The sequence below is a fragment of the Oncorhynchus gorbuscha genome, linkage group LG14 (genome assembly GCF_021184085.1).
Source record: "Oncorhynchus gorbuscha isolate QuinsamMale2020 ecotype Even-year linkage group LG14, OgorEven_v1.0, whole genome shotgun sequence".
In the NCBI taxonomy this organism is placed as follows: Eukaryota; Metazoa; Chordata; class Actinopteri; order Salmoniformes; family Salmonidae; genus Oncorhynchus; species Oncorhynchus gorbuscha.
In genome coordinates this window covers 58,280,284-58,298,051 of record NC_060186.1, presented here as the reverse complement: position 1 = coordinate 58,298,051, position 17,768 = coordinate 58,280,284, and positions in this window count along the sequence as shown.

Below are 17,768 nucleotides of genomic sequence, written 5' to 3'. Positions count from 1 at the left end.
GAAGGAGACGCGTTCTGTCTCCTAGAGATTAACGTATTGTGGTGCGAAAAGTACAAATCAATCCCAGAACAACAGCAAAGGACCTTGTGAAGATGCTGGAGGAAACAGGTACAAAAGTATCTATATCCACAGTAAAACGAGTCTTATATCGACATAACCTGAAAGGCCACTCAGCAAGGAAGAAGCCACTGCTCCAAAACCTCCATAAAAAAGCCAGACTACGGTTTGCAACTGCACATGGGGACAAAGATCGTACTTTTTGGAGAAATGTCCTCTCGTCTGATGAAAGAAAAATATAACTGTTTGGCCATAATGACCATCATTATGTTTGGAGGAAAAAGGGGGAGGCTTGCAAGCCAAAGAACACCATCCCAACCGTGAAGCACGGGGGTGGCAGCATCATGTTGCGGGGATGCTTTGCTGCAGGAGGGACTGGTGCACTTCACAAAATGGATGGCATCATGAGGTAGGAAAATGATGTCGATATATTGAAGCAACATCTCAAGACATCAGTCAGGAAGTTAAAGCTTAGTCGCAAATGGGTCTTCCAAATGGACAATGACCGCAAGCATACTTCCAAAGTTGTGGCAAAATGGCTTAAGGACAACAAAGTTAAGGTATTGGAGTGGCCATCACAAATTCCGGACCTCAATCCCATAGAAAATCTGTGGGCAGAACTGAAAAAGTGTGTGCGAACAAGGAGGTCTACAAACCTGACTCAGTTACACTAGCTCTGTCAGGAGGAATGGGCAAAAATTAATGGGCCCATCTTATTGTGGGAAGCTTGTGAAAGGCTACCTCAAACGTTTGACCCAAGTTAAACAATTTAAAGGCAATGCTACCAAATACTAATTGAGTGTATGTAAACTTCTGACCCACTGGGAATGTGATGAAAGAAAGAAAAGCTGAAATAAATCACTCTCTATTATTTTTCTGACATTTCACATTCTTAAAATAAAGTGGTGATCCTAACTAACCTAAGACAGGGAATTTTTGTTTGGATTAAATTACAGGAATTGTGAAAAACTGAGTTTAAATGTATTTGGCTAAGGTGTATGTAAACTTTTTACTTCAACTGTATATGCCACTATCCCCAACAAACCCTACACCTCTTCCCACTACTTTTGCCCTAACAGATCCTACACCAGGCTGTCGGCCCAGGAGGATGGAATCTCTTCTCTCAAAACCCCCTGTAGATCTTCTGCATTAAAATCTCTGACACCCAAAAACTTCTCAGCTGCCACCAAATCAATCTTCTGGGATCTCCGTTCCATCTGTGCGGTACAATTAATGAACATAGCAATAAATGCCAAGATGCCAACCTTACTAAAGCACAAACTGTTTGGGTCACTCTTTACTGGCCTACTACTACTCATAGGGATCCTCTCAGGCTCTCTCACCCTTTGCCCATCATCCTCTACTTTCCACACTGCCTAGCATATCAAACTGTCTCTCTTGCACCCAACATTTCTGATTCCCAGCAACATCCCAGCTAACGACAAATGTTCCAACAACTGTATAACATTCCCTTAAGCGTCTAATTCGTTCAGTAGCTAAGATTTTTATAGGAATATTCCCATGTGCATGGAATGTTTCCAAGAGACCATTCGGTTCATGTCAAATATAACTTACCCAGAACGTAGTTACCATGTTCTCAGAACTTTCATGTTCTAGACATGTTTCGTGGGAACATTGCAAGATATTCATATGTCTGGTTTTGTTTGGGTTAGGAGAATATTCCATCAACGCCCCACCAAACATACACAGAACATGGTTGCCATGTTCTCAGAATATAAGATATTATTGTAGACACGTTAAATTAGAAAATAAATGTTTTTATTTAACCATGCAAGTCAGTTAGGATAAAATTCTCATTCACAATGACAGCCTACCCCAGCCAAACCTAGGCCAATTGTGCACTGCCCTATGGGACTCCCAATCACAGCCAGATGTGATGCAGCCTGGATTCAAACCAAGGACTGCAGTGACATCTTTTGCACTCAGATGCAGTGCCTTAGACCACTGCGCCACTCGGGAGCCATTGCAACAACATTTACATGTTCAGTTTTCTGAGGATTAGGAGAATATTCCATCAACATCCCACCAAACATTCTTAGAACATAATATATTAATGTTCTAGACTCTTTTCATGGGAATGTTTGAAGAACATTTGTGTCCAGTTTTCTGAGGGTTAGTAGAATATTCCATCATAGTCCCGCCGAACATACACAGAACATGGTTGCCATTTTCTCAGAACATAAGATATTAATGTTGTATACACGCTTCATGGGAACGTTGCAAGAATATATACAGTTGAAGTCGTAAATTTACATACACTTACGTTGGAGTCATTAAAACTCGTTTTTCAACCACTCCACAAATATTTTGTTATCAAACTATAGTTTTGGCAAGTCGGTTAGGACATCTATTTTTTGTATGGCACAAGTAATATTTACAACAATTGTTTACAGACAGATTATTTCACTTATAATTCACTGCATCACAATTCCAGTGGGTCAGAATACATACACTAAGTTGACTGTGACTTTAAACAGCTTGGAAAATTCCAGAAAATTATGCATGGCTTTAGAAGCTTGGCTTCTGACATCATTTGAGTCAATTGGAGGTGTACCTGTGGATGTATTTCAAGGCCTACCTTCAAACTTAATGCCTCTTTGCTTGACATCATGGGAAAATCAAAAGAAATCAGCCAAGACCTCAGAAAGAACATTGTAGACCTCCACAAGTCTGGTTCATCCTTGGGAGCAATATCCAAATGCCTGACGGTACCACGTTCATCTGTACAAACAGTACACAAGTACAAACACCATGTGACCGTCATACCGCTCAGGAAGGAGACACATTCTGTTTTCTAGAGATGAACGTACTTTGCTGCGAAAAGGGCAAATGAATCCCAGAACAACAGCAAAGGACCTTGTGAAGATGCTGGAGGAAACGGGTACAAAAGTATCTATATCCACAGTAAAGCAGTATGTGTCCAAAGAAGAAATAACTATATGTTCATGTACATAGTACTTCAATTGGCCCGACCAACCAGTGCTCCCACACATTGGCTAACCGGGCTATCTGCATTGTGTCCCGCCACCCACCACCCCTCTTTTATGCTACTGCTACTCTCTGGTCATATATGCATAGTCACTTTAACCATATCTACATGTACATACTACCTCAATCAGCCTGACTAACCGGTGCCTGTATGTAGCCTCACTACTTTTATAGCCTCGCTATTGTATTTAGACTGTCTTTTTAACGTTTTATTTCTTTACTTTCCTATTTTTCACCGAATACCTTTTTTGCACTGTTGGTTAGAGCCTGTACGTAAGCATTTCACTGTAAGGTCTACACCTGTTGTATTTGCCGTATGTGACAAATAAACTTTGATTTGAAATGTGTATACACACTGAACAGAAATATAAAGTGTTGGCCTATTGTTTCATGAGCTGAATTAAAAAATCCCAGAAATCCCAAACGCTAAGTTCTCTCACATTTTGTGCATAGATTTGTTTACATTCTTGTTAGTGAGATCATTGCATAGGTGCACCTTGTGCTGGGGACAATAAAAGGCCACTCTGAAATGTGCAGTTTTGTCACACAACACAATGCCACAGATGTCTCAAGTTTTAATGGAGCGTGCAATTGGCATGCTGATTGCAGGAATGTCCACCAGAGCTGTTGCCAGATAATTTAATGTTAATTTCTCAACCATAAGACACCTCCAACGTCATTTTAGAGAATTTGTCAGTACGCCCAACCGGCCTCACAACCGCAGATCCGTGTGTGCGAGTGGTTTGCTGATGTCAACATTTTGAACAGAGTGCCGCATGGCGGCGGTAGGGTTATGGTATGGGCAGGCATAAGCTACGGACCACGAACACAATTGTCTTTTATCAATGGCAATTTGAAGGCACAGAGCTACAGTGAAGAGATCCTGAGGCTCATTGTCGTGCCATTCATCCATCACCTCATGATCCAGCATGATAATGCACGGTCCTATGTCGCAAGGATCTGTACACAATTCCTGGAAGTTGAAAATGCCCCAGTTCTTCCATGCCCTGCATACTCACCAGACATGTCACCAATTGAGCATGTTCGAGATGCTCTTGATCGTGTATGGCAGCGTGTTCCAGTTCCCACAATATCCAGCAACTTTGCGCAGCCATTGAAGAGGAGTGGGACAACATTCCACATGCCACAATCAACAGCCTGATCAACTCTATGCGAAGGAGATGTGTCACTCTGCATGAAGCAAATGATGGTCACACCAGATACTGTTGGGTTTTCTGATTGGCGCTCCTACTTTTGTTTTAAAAGGTATCTGTGACCAGCGGATGCATATCTGTATTCCCAGTCATGGGGAATCCCTAGATTAGGGCCTAAATCATTTATTTCAATTTCCTTATTTCCTTATATGAACTGTAACTCATTAAATGCAACACTAACTCAAAAAAGTTCTGGGACACTGTAAAGTCCATGGAGAATAAGAACACCTCCTCCCAGCTGCCCACTGCACTGAAGATAGGAAACACTGTCACCACTGATAAATCCACCATAATTGAGAATTTCAATAAGCATTTTTCTACAGCTGGCCATGCTTTCCACCTGGCTACTCCTACCCCGGTCAACAGCACTGCACCCCCAACAGCAACTCGCCCAAGCCTTCCCCATTTCTCCTTCTCCCAAATCCATTCAGCTGATGTTCTGAAAGAGCTGAAAAATCTGGACCCCTACAAATTAACCGGGCTAGACAATCTGGACCCTTTCTAAAATTATCTGCCGAAATTGTTGCCACCCCTATTACTAGCCTGTTCAACCTCTCTTTCGTGTCGTCTGAGATTCCCAAAGATTGGAAAGCAGCTGCGGTCATCCCCCTCTTCAAAGGGGGGGACACTCTTGACCCAAACTGCTACATACCTATATCTATCCTACCATGCCTTTCTAAGGTCTTCGAAAGCCAAGTCAACAAACAGATTACCGACCATTTCGAATCTCACCATACCTTCTCTGCTATGCAATCTGGTTTCAGAGCTGGTCATGTGTGCACCTCAGCCACGCTCAAGGTCCTAAACAATATCCTAACCGCCATCGATAAGAAACATTACTGTGCAGCCGTATTCATTGATCTGGCCAAGGCTTTCGACTCTGTCAACCACCACATCCTCATCGGCAGACTCGACAGCCTTGGTTTCTCAAATGATTGCCTCGCCTGGTTCACCAACTACTTCTCTGATAGAGTTCAGTGTGTCAAATCGGAGGGTCTGCTGTCCGGACCTCTGGCAGTCTCTATGGGGGTGCCACAGGGTTCAATTCTTGGACCGACTCTCTTCTCTGTATACATCAATGAGGTCGCTCTTGCTGCTGGTGAGTCCCTGATCCACCACTACGCAGACGACACCATTCTGTATACTTCCGGCCCTTCTTTGCACCTACCCGCCTGTCCAACATCACTACTCTGGACGGCTCTGACTTAGAATACGTGGACAACTACAAATACTTAGGTGTCTAGTTAGACTGTAAACTCTCCTTCCAGACCCATATCAAACATCTCCAATCCAAAGTTAAATCTAGAATTGGCTTCCTATTTCGCAACAAAGCATCCTTCACTCATGCTGCCAAACATTTACAAAATAGCCTCCAATACCCTACTCAACAAATTGGATGCAGTCTATCACAGTGCAATCCGTTTTGTCACCAAAGCCCCATATACTACCCACCATTGCGACCTGTACGCTCTCGTTGGCTGGCCCTCGCTTCATACTCGTCGCCAAACCCACTGGCTCCATGTCATCTACAAGACCCCTAGGTAAAGTCCCCCTTATCTCAGCTCGCTGGTCACCATAGCATCTCCCACCTGTAGCACACGCTCCAGCAGGTATATCTCTCTAGTCACCCCAAAACCAATTATTTCTTTGGCCGCCTCTCCTTCCAGTTCTCTGCTGCCAATGACTGGAACGAACTACAAAAATCTCTGAAACTGGAAACACTTATCTCCCTCACTAGCTTTAAGCACCAACTGTCAGAGCATCTTACAGATTACTGCACCTGTACATAGCCCACCTATAATTTAGCCCAAACAACTACCTCTTTCCCAACTGTATTTAATTTATTTATTTATTTTGCTCCTTTGCACCCCATTATTTTTATTTCTACTTTGCACATTCTTCCATTGCAAAACTACCATTCCAGTGTTTTACTTGCTATATTGTATTTACTTTGCCACCATGGCCTTTTTTTGCCTTTACCTCCCTTCTCAACTAATTTGCTCACATTGTATATAGACTTGTTTATACTGTATTATTGACTGTATGTTTGTTTTACTCCATGTGTAACTCTGTGTCGTTGTATCTGTCGAACTGCTTTGCTTTATCTTGGCCAGGTCGCGATTGTAAATGAGAACTTGTTCTCAACTTGCCTACCTGGTTGAATAAAGGTGAAATAAAAATAAAAATAAATAAATAAAAATATTTTAAATTGTTGTGTGTTGCATTATATTTTTGTTCAGTATATGTGTAAAAATTAAATACACATGTCACCAAGCCAATGAAAGCCCTGATTGGTTAGCTCTTTGTCTGTTGGTAAGATTAGGGATTTTCACACACAGTGTTATCAACACACATTTGGCATGTTTAGTTCTACAGTAATTATTATTCAACATGTCCTCACCTGGGTTTTGAACTCACAACCTCTTGCTTCATGGTACTCTGAACTTCCTGCTACACCACAATGTCAGGTATCAATTCATCTGAGTATTTTCATCATTTGAAAGAAACAACTTTAGCAGTTGTGTAATGTTGGTGGGGTATATTAGCCTGTTTTAATGACAAGACACAACGGTATTAGTCGCCACGCGATGGAAATGTGTCTTCTGCTTTTAACACACACACATGCTGTGCAGTGCCCAATGAACAGTTTCGGGGGTTAAGTTCGTTAACCCTGGCACTTGAGGATTGATGCCAGCTCCGCTCCAGTTGCTGGCTCACTCCTCACCACTCCTCCCCTCCTGTCAGCACTGCTATTTGAATAACGATGTTCAATAAAATACTTTCTTGAATGTACTTTTAACAGAGCTGAGATTTACTTCAAAATGCATTAACCCTATTGCTTACACCTACAATATCAAGTTGTTTCAGATTTACACAATTGCCTAGGAAGGAGGTTAATGGTTTCTTCTGGACAGGGCTTAACTACATTGTCCCAATAAGCACATTCCCTAGAGATCCCATATTGGGACAGTGGGTAGGGCATTTGTCATTGGTGCTGGTGGCCTGGTTTCTAGACCTGTTAGGCAAGTCACCTTACTCTCACTGCCAGAATGTGTTGTCACTGAAAAATGCTATTGCCTGCAACTGTGATACAGCAGGTTAAAACAATGTACAGTAAGTGTTTATTTTGCGTTTGTGAAATTATTTTGATGTGACATGAAAGTAAAGGGCTTTATGTTTATAGAACAGTGTGGCAATTGAGAATCGATTCACGTTTAGATGGAGTATTTGGCCGTTTTAACTGTCAGAGCCAGTCTACCTCTGAAAATAGCATAAGATCCTTGGACCTTAAGGAGTAAAAGTAGGTTCCTTAACTCTTAGAAAACTGGACACATTAATGTTCTTGCAATGTCCCATAAAAAGCATCTAGAACATTCATGTTGTATATTCTGAGGACATTGTAACCACGTTCTAGATAGGTTCTGCTTGACAATAAGGCAATGTTATCCTAACTTTAACACCAAATCATGCTAAAAATGTTCTCAAAAGGTTTTTGCAAAAATAGATTTAATCATCTGCTAACAAACTGAAAACTGGACACTCAAACATTAGGGGAACATTATGGGTAACATTACATAAATGTTCTCTCTACCTATAATTGTTAGCTGGGCTTGTATTAGGGAGATGTCGTTTTGTATGGTTTGTACTAATGGCAGGTTAACGTGCTAATCCGAACTAGGCAACTCCGAAATTTCCGTTTTGCTAATTGGTTGCACAGTCGTGGCCAAAACTTTTGAGATTGACCCAAATATACATTTTCACAAAGTCTGCTGCCTCAGTGTCTTTAGATATTTTTTGACAGAAGTTACTATAGAATACAGAAATATAATTACAAGCATTCCATAAGTGTCAAAGGCTTTTATTGACAATTACATGAAGTTGATGCAAAGAATCAATATTTGCAGTGTTGACCCTTCTTTTTCAAAACCTCTGCAATCCGCCCTGGCATGCTGTCAATTATCTTCTGGGCCATATCCTGACTGATGGCAGCCCATTCTTGCATAATCAATGCTTGGAGTTTGTCAGAATTTGTGGGTTTTTGTTTGTCCTCCCGCCTCTTTGAGGATTGATCACAAGTTCTCAATGGGATTAAGGTCTGGGGAGTTTCCTGGCCATGGATTCAAAATATCAATGTTTTGTTCCCCGAGTCACTTAGTTATCACTTTTGCCTTATGGCAAGGTGCTCCATCATGCTGGAAAAGGCATTGTTCGTCACCAAACTGTATCTGGATGGTTGGGAGAAGTTGCTCTCGGAGGATGTGTGGGTACCATTCTTTATTCATGGCTGTGTTAAGCAAAATTGTGAGTGAGCCCACACCCTTGGCTGAGAAGCAACCCCACACTTGAATGGTCTCAGGGTGCTTTACTGTTGGCATGACATAGGACTGACGGTAGCGCTCACCTTGTCTTCTCTGGACAAGCTTTTTTTCCGGATGCCCCAAACAATTGGACAGGGGATTCATCAGAGAAAATGACTTTACCCCAGTCCTCAGCAGTCCAATCCCTGTACCTTTTGCAGAATATCAGTCTGTCCCTGATGTTTTTCCTGGAGAGAAGTGGCTTCTTTGCTGCCCTTCTTGACACCAGGCCATCCTCCAAAAGTCTTAGCCCTCACTGTGCGTGCAGATGCACTCACACCTGCCTGCTGCCATTCCCGAGCAAGCTCTGTACTGGTGGTGCCCTGATCCCACAGCTGAATCAACTTTAGGAGACGGTCCTGGTGCTTGCTGGACTTTCTTGGGGCGACCTGAAGCCTTTTTCACAACAATTGAACCGCTCTCCTTGAAGTTCTTGATGATGAACCTATAAATGGTTGATTTAGGTGCAATCTTACTGGCAGCAATATCCTTGCTTGTGAAGCCCTTTTGTGCAAAGCAATGATGAAGGCACGTGTTTCCTTGTAGGTAACCATGGTAGACAGAGGAAGAACAATGATTCCAAGCACCACCCTCATTTTGATGCTTCCAGTCTGTTATTCGAACTCAATCAGCATGACAGAATGATTTCCAGCCTTGTCCTCGTCAACACACACACCTGTGTTAACGAGAGAATCACTGACATGATGTCAGCTGGTCGTTTTGTGGTAGGGCTGAAATGCAGTGGAAACTTTGATCACTCTTCATAACATTCTGGAGTATATGCAAATTGCCATCATCCAAACTGAGGCAGCAGACTTTGTGAAAATTAATATTTGTGTCATTATCAAAACGTTTTGCCATGACTGTATACTGAACACAAATATATTTGCAACAAGATTTTACAGTAATAATTCATAGTAGGTATGCTGTCATTGTGAATAAGAATTTGTTCTTAACTGACTTAGTTAAATACAAACTGGGGAGCCAGGCCCAGCCAATCATAATTAGTTTTTCCCCACAAAGGACTTTATTAAAGACAGAAATACTCCTCAGCACCCCAGTCGGACATTTCCAAGATCCTAGTTCCGACTAGCACGTGAACACGGTATGTGTGCTATTCTTTCTGCCTCAAGTCGTCCTCCCACCTCCCATTATGCTTCTGGCTCCTTCTGTCAATGTCACTGTCACTGGGTTGGAAAATATCATGCCTGATTGAAAATCTAGGAAATCCTGCTTGCTGTCACCCGCTGGTGTGTGCGTGTATCTGCTAATAAAGAGGTGCGCTCTTTTCCAGCGATATTCTTGTCATTTATGCTTATTTGGGAAATGTGCTTATGAGAAATGTAACCGGTTGAATTGTAAAGGCCCATTATAGTCAACTCACATAAAAGCTGTGGTTTAGCCGGTCATGTTTACACAGGATACAGCTTTTCTCAAATTGAGCATTTTAGCTAACCCTAACTCTTTCCCTATTAACCTTAACCTAATTATCCTAACCTGCTGCGGAAGTTCTTCTAACCTGCTATGAAAAGTCAGTATCCTGTCTAGATAAAACCAGTTTAGCCTGGGGTGGTGCTAGGTGTACAAACACTGAGTTTACAAAACATTAAGAACACCTTCCTAATATTGAGTTGCACCACCCATTTACATCATTTTACATTTAAGTCATTTAGCAGACGCTCTTATCCAGAGCGACTTACAAATTAGTGCATTCACCTTAAGACATCCAGTGGAACAGTCACTTTACAATAGTGCATCTAAATCTTAAAGGGGGGGGGTGAGAGGGATTACTTATCCTATCCTAGGTATTCCTTAAAGAGGTGGGGTTTCAGGTGTCTCCGGAAGGTGGTGATTGACTCCGCTGTCCTGGCGTCGTGAGGGAGTTTGTTCCACCATTGGGGGGCCAGAGCAGCGAACAGTTTTGACTGGGCTGAGCGGGAGCTGTACTTCCTCAGTGGTAGGGAGGCGAGCAGGCCAGAGGTGGATGAACGCAGTGCCCTTGTTTGGGTGTAGGGCCTGATCAGAGCCTGGAGGTACTGAGGTGCCGTTCCCCTCACAGCTCCGTAGGCAAGCACCATGGTCTTGTAGCGGATGCGAGCTTCAACTGGAAGCCAGTGGAGAGAGCGGAGGAGCGGGGTGACGTGAGAGAACTTGGGAAGGTTGAACACCAGACGGGCTGCGGCGTTCTGGATGAGTTGTAGGGGTTTAATGGCACAGGAAGGGAGCCCAGCCAACAGCGAGTTGCAGTAATCCAGACGGGAGATGACAAGTGCCTGGATTAGGACCTGCGCCGCTTCCTGTGTGAGGCAGGGTCGTACTCTGCGGATGTTGTAGAGCATGAACCTACAGGAACGGGCCACCGCCTTGATGTTGGTTGAGAACGACAGGGTGTTGTCCAGGATCACGCCAAGGTTCTTAGCGCTCTGGGAGGAGGACACAATGGAGTTGTCAACCGTGATGGCGAGATCATGGAACGGGCAGTCCTTCCCCGGGAGGAAGAGCAGCTCCGTCTTGCCGAGGTTCAGCTTGAGGTGGTGATCCGTCATCCACACTGATATGTCTGCCAGACATGCAGAGATGCGATTCGCCACCTGGTCATCAGAAGGGGGAAAGGAGAAGATTAATTGCGTGTCGTCTGCATAGCAATGATAGGAGAGACCATGTGAGGTTATGACAGAGCCAAGTGACTTGGTGTATAGCGAGAATAGGAGAGGGCCTAGAACAGAGCCCTGGGGGACACCAGTGGTGAGAGCGCGTGGTGAGGAGACAGATTCTCGCCACGCCACCTGGTAGGAGCGACCTGTCAGGTAGGACGCAATCCAAGCGTGGGCCGCGCCGGAGATGCTCAACTCGGAGAGGGTGGAGAGGAGGATCTGATGGTTCACAGTACCGAAGGCAGCCGATAGATCTAGAAGGATGAGAGCAGAGGAGAGAGAGTTAGCTTTAGCAGTGCGGAGCGCCTCCGTGATAAAGAGGAGAGCAGTCTCAGTTGAATGACTAGTCTTGAAACCTGACTGATTTGGATCAAGAAGGTCATTCAGAGAGAGATAGCGGGAGAGCTGGCCAAGGACGGCACGTTCAAGAGTTTTGGAGAGAAAAGAAAGAAGGGATACTGGTCTGTAGTTGTTGTCATCGGAGGGATCGAGTGTAGGTTTTTTCAGAAGGGGTGCAACTCTCGCTCTCTTGAAGACGGAAGGGACGTAGCCAGCGGTCAGGGATGAGTTGATGAGCGAGGTGAGGTAAGGGAGAAGGTCTCCGGAAATGGTCTGGAGAAGAGAGGAGGGGATAGGGTCAAGCGGGCAGGTTGTTGGGCGGCCGGCCGTCACAAGACGCAAGATTTCATCTGGAGAGAGAGGGGAGAAAGAGGTCAGAGCACAGGGTAGGGCAGTGTGAGCAGAACCAGCGGTGTCGTTTGACTTAGCAAACGAGGATCGGATGTCGTCGACCTTCTTTTCAAAATGGTTGACGAAGTCATCTGCAGAGAGGGAGGGGGGGGAGGAGGATTCAGGAGGGAGGAGAAGGTGGCAAAGAGCTTCCTAGGCTAACCAGATGCTGGCTTGGAATTTAGAGTGGTAGAAAGTGGCTTTAGCAGCAGAGACAGAGGAGGAAAATGTAGAGAGGAGGGAGTGAAAGGATGCCAGGTCCGCAGGGAGGCGAGTTTTCCTCCATTTCCGCTCGGCTGCCCGGAGCCCTGTTCTGTGAGCTCGCAATGAGTCGTCGAGCCACGGAGCGAGAGGGGAGGACCGAGCCGGCCTGGAGGATAGGGGACATAGAGAGTCAAAGGATGCAGAGAGGGAGGAGAGGAGGGTTGAGGAGGCAGAATCAGGAGATAGGTTGGAGAAGGTTTGAGCAGAGGGAAGAGATGATAGGATGGAAGAGGAGAGAGTAGCGGGGGAGAGAGAGCGAAGGTTGGGACGGCGCGATACCATCCGAGTAGGGGCAGTGTGGGAGGTGTTGGATGAGAGCGAGAGGGAAAAGGATACAAGGTAGTGGTCGGAGACTTGGAGGGGAGTTGCAATGAGGTTAGTGGAAGAACAGCATCTAGTAAAGATGAGGTCGAGCGTATTGCCTGCCTTGTGAGTAGGGGGGGAAGGTGAGAGGGTGAGGTCAAAAGAGGAGAGGAGTGGAAAGAAGGAGGCAGAGATGAATGAGTCAAAGGTAGACGTGGGGAGGTTAAAGTCGCCCAGAACTGTGAGAGGTGAGCCGTCCTCAGGAAAGGAGCTTATCAAGGCATCAAGCTCATTGATGAACTCTCCGAGGGAACCTGGAGGGCGATAAATGATAAGGATGTTAAGCTTGAAAGGGCTGGTAACTGTGACAGCATGGAATTCAAAGGAGGTGATAGACAGATGGGTAAGGGGAGAAGGAGAGAATGACCACTTGGGAGAGATGAGGATCCCGGTGCCACCACCCCGCTGACCAGAAGCTCTCGGGGTGTGCGAGAACACGTGGGCGGACGAAGAGAGAGCAGTAGGAGTAGCAGTGTTGTCTGTGGTGATCCATGTTTCTGTCAGTGCCAAGAAGTCGAGGGACTGGAGGGAGGCATAGGCTGAGATGAACTCTGCCTTGTTGGCCGCAGATCGGCAGTTCCAGAGGCTACCGGAGACCTGGAACTCCACGTGGGTCGTGCGCGCTGGGACCACCAGATTAGGGTGGCCGCGGCCACGCGGTGTGGAGCGTTTGTATGGTCTGTGCAGAGAGGAGAGAACAGGGATAGACAGACACATAGTTGACAGGCTACAGATGAGGCTACGCTAATGCAAAGGAGATTGGAATGACAAGTGGACTACACGTCTCGAATGTTCAGAAAGTTAAGCTTACGTAGCAAGAATCTTATTGACTAAAATGATTAAAATGATACAGTACTGCTGAAGTAGGCTAGCTGGCAGTGGGTGCGTTGTTGACACTACACTAATCAAGTCGTTCCGTTGAGTGTAATAGTTTCGACAGTGCTGCTATTCGGGGGCTAGCTGGCTAGCTAGCAGTGTTGTTTACGTTACGTTGCGTTAAAAGAACGACAATAGCTGGCTAGCTAACCTAGAAAGTCGCTCTAGACTACACAATTATCTTTGATACAAAGACGGCTATGTAGCTAGCTATGTAGCTAGCTACGATCAAACAAATCAAACCGTTGTACCGTTGTACTGTAATTGTACCGTTGTACCGTTGTACTGTAATGAAATGAAATGAAAATGTGATACTACCTGTGAAAACCGGGTTGTTGAGTTCTATTCAGAAGTCGTTGGCTAGCTGTTGGCTAGCTGTTGGCTAGCTAGCATAGTCTCCTACGTTAAGGACGACAAATAGCTGGCTAGCTAACCTCGGTAAATTAAGATAATCACTCTAAGACTACACACTCTAAACTACACAATTATCTTGGATACGAAGACAGCAAAGACAGCTATGTAGCTAGCTAACACTACACTAATCAAGTCGTTCAGTTGAGTGTAATAGTTCTACAGTGCAGCTAATCGGTGGACGTTAGCTGGCTAGGTGCTGGGCAGAGCAGTGAAGACTACGTTAGGGCGGCGAAATACGATAATTACGCAATTATCTTTGATACAAAGACGGCTATGTAGCTAGCTAAGAAGAAATTGCTAAGATTAGACAAATCAAACCGTTGTGCTATAATGAAATGTAATGAAATATAATGAAAAAGTTATACTACCTGCGGAGCGAAGTGCCGATGCGACCGCTCGCTCCAACCCCTTTTGCCCTCGGGAACAGCCTTAATTCATTGGGGCATTGACTCTACAAGGTGTCAAGCGTTCTACAGGGATACTGTCCCATGTTGACTCCAATGCTTCCCACAGTCGTGTCAAGTGGGTTGGATGGCCTTTTGGTGGTGGTCTATTCTTGATACACATGGGAAACTTTTGCGCGTGAAAAACCCAGCAGCGTTGCAGTTCTTGACACAAACCGGTGCGGCTGGTCACCTACTACCATACTCGTTCAACAGCACTTAAATCTTATGTCTTGCCCATTCACCGTCTGAGTGGCACACATACACAATTCACGTCTCAAATGCCTCAAGGTTTAAAAATGACCTCCCCTACATCTGATTTGAAGTAAGATCTGATCTGATTGAAGTAAGATTAATAAAGGATCATAGCTTTCACCTGGATGTACCTGGTCAGTGTATGTCATGGAAAGAGCAGGTGTTCTTAATGTTTCATTTACTCAATGTATACCTGTGTAATTACATTATTATGTAATCTGTAATTTGTACATTTAGTTTGAGATCATCAATGTGGGTAGAACCACCTTGAATTCATTTGAAGATTTGATTTAGATTGTTGACCCTGTTTGACTGTTTTGTGAGTCAATTATTGTCATTTTTGCCAGCCTTTTAATTATTACATACCCCTCCTACCACTACTTTTAGCCTACCTAATAAGTATTAACATTTTTGCACCTTAGGCTATACTTGGCCTTCCGTCCCAAGGTGGAAGTGGTGAAAGAGATTAGGTTTTTTATTGAATTCATCAACATTTTGTAGGTAAATAAAGTAAATGTAATGTGATGCTCAGAAAAGAGAGAATGTTGCTGCACCTGTTGTGGTTCTGAGTGCCGAGATTACACCTGTTGTGGTTCTGAGTGCCGAGATTACACCTGTTGTGGTTTTGAGTGCCGAGATTACACCTGTTGTGGTTCTGAGTGCCGAGATTACACCTGTTGCACCTTCTAGTGGACAGGGTATCAACTCAGTGAAATAAGAGGATATTACAGATGTAGGATCTTAACTTGATCGCCCTGTTGCAGGAGATTTTAAAAATGTGTACTGTATTTGAGGTTTAAAAAGACTTCCGGAGTCTGTTATTTCCACTTTAAAAATTATAACTTGATTTTCTCTTAAGAAAAATGTACCAACCCCTAAATAAATGTCAATTCATTAAAATCCACATAATAATTCACATGTCCTGTTGCTGCTGGATTATTTTCTTTCTGTAGCAAACTGGCTCAAATTAAGATCCTGCATCCGTAACTAGCCCATTTTTATTCAAGTCAAATCTATTTACAAACTAACCCAAATATTTTCAGTATGACTCAATCAAAAGTCACAGTGTTAAATGTTGATAGTGATAACAGAGTTGACTGAATCTGGTCAGTGGTAAAGAATGTGTTCAATAATGCATTTCCTGTGGCTGACTTTTGACTTGGTTCTATCCCAAGAATGTACTGTGAAGGAGTATAGGCGAGCCTACCTTTACTCTGTCATGTTTTGTCATTAATTATCATGTCTTGTCCCTGTGCTTCCCCTTCTATTCGTTTCCCTCTGCTGGTCTTATTAGGTTCTTTCCCTCTTTTTATCCCTCTCTCTCCCCCTCCCTCTCTCACTCTCTCGCTCTCTCTTCTCTCTATCGTTCCGTTCCTGCTCCCAGCTGTTCCTATTCCCCTAATCATCATTTAGTCTTCCCACACCTGTTCCCGATCCTTTTCCCTGATTAGAGTCCCTATTTCTCTCCTTGTTTTCCGTACCTGCCCTGTCGGATCCTCATCTATAATTCACCGTGCTGTGTCTATGTTTTGCCCTGTCGTGTCGTGTTTCCCTCAGATGCTGCGTGGTGAGCAGGTGTCTGAGTCTGCTAGGTTCAAGTGCCTTCCCGAGGCAACCTGCAGTTCTCGATCAAGTCTCCAGTCTGTTCTCGTCTTTACGAGTAGTATTATGCTTTTTGTTTTGTAAAGTTTCTTACTGGATTAAAAACTCTGTTTTCGCCAAGTCGCTTTTGGGTCCTCATTCACCTGCATAACAGAAGGATCCGACCAAGGAATGGACCCAGCGACTACAGACGCTCGTAACACTGCCGTCGAGATCCAAGGAGCCATGCTCGGCAGACACGAGCAGGAATTGTCTGCTGCTCGCCATGCCGTGGAGAACCTGGCCGCTCAGGTTTCCGACCTCTCTGGACAGTTCCAGAGTCTTCGTCTCGTGCCACCTGTTACTTCCTGGCCTGCCGAGCCTCCAGAACCTAGGGTTAATAACCCACCTTGCTACTCCGGGCAGCCCACTGAGTGCCGCTCCTTTCTCACCCAGTGTGAGATTGTGTTCTCTCTCCAACCCAACACATACTCTAGAGAGAGAGCTCGGGTTGCTTACGTCATTTCACTCCTTACTGGCCGGGCCCGAGAGTGGGGCACAGCTATCTGGGAGGCAAGGGCTGATTGTTCTAACAATTACCAGAACTTTAAAGAGGAGATGATTCGGGTTTTTGACCATTCAGTTTTTGGTGGGGAGGCTTCTAGGGCCCTGGCTTCCCTATGCCAAGGTGATCGATCCATAACGGATTACTCTATAGAGTTTCGTACTCTTGCTGCCTCTAGTGACTGGAACGAGCCGGCGCTGCTCGCTCGTTTTCTGGAGGGACTCCACACAGTGGTCAAAGATGAGATTCTCTCTCGGGAGGTTCCTTCCAGTGTGGACTCTTTGATTGCTCTCGCCATCCGCATAGAACGACGGGTAGATCTTCGTCACCAGGCTCGTGGAAGAGAGCTCGCATCAACGGTGTTTCCCTGCTCCGCATCGCAACCATCTCCCTCCTCTGGCTCTGAGACTGAGCCCATGCAGCTGGGAGGGATTCGCATCTCGACTAAGGAGAGGGAACGGAGGATCACCAACCGCCTGTGCCTCTATTGCGGATTTGATGGACATTTTGTTAATTCATGTCCAGTAAGAGGCCAGAGCCCATCAGTAAGCGGAGGGCTACTGGTGAGCGCTACTACTCAGGTCTCTTCATCTAGATCCTGTACTACTATGTCGGTCCATCTACGCTGGACCGGTTCGGGTGCTACATGCAGTGCCTTGATTGACTCTGGGGCTGAGGGTTGTTTCATGGACGAAGCATGGGTTCGGAAACATAACATTCCTTTCAGACAGTTAGACAAGCCTACGCCCATGTTTGCCTTAGATGGTAGTCATCTTCCCAGTATCAGATTTGAGACACTACCTTTAACTCTCACAGTATCTGGTAACCACAGTGAGACTATTTCTTTTTTGATTTTTCGTTCACCTTTCACACCTGTTGTTTTGGGTCATCCCTGGCTAGTATGTCATAATCCTTCTATTAATTGGTCTTGTAATTCTATCCTATCCTGGAACGTATCTTGTCATGTGAAGTGCTTAATGTCTGCC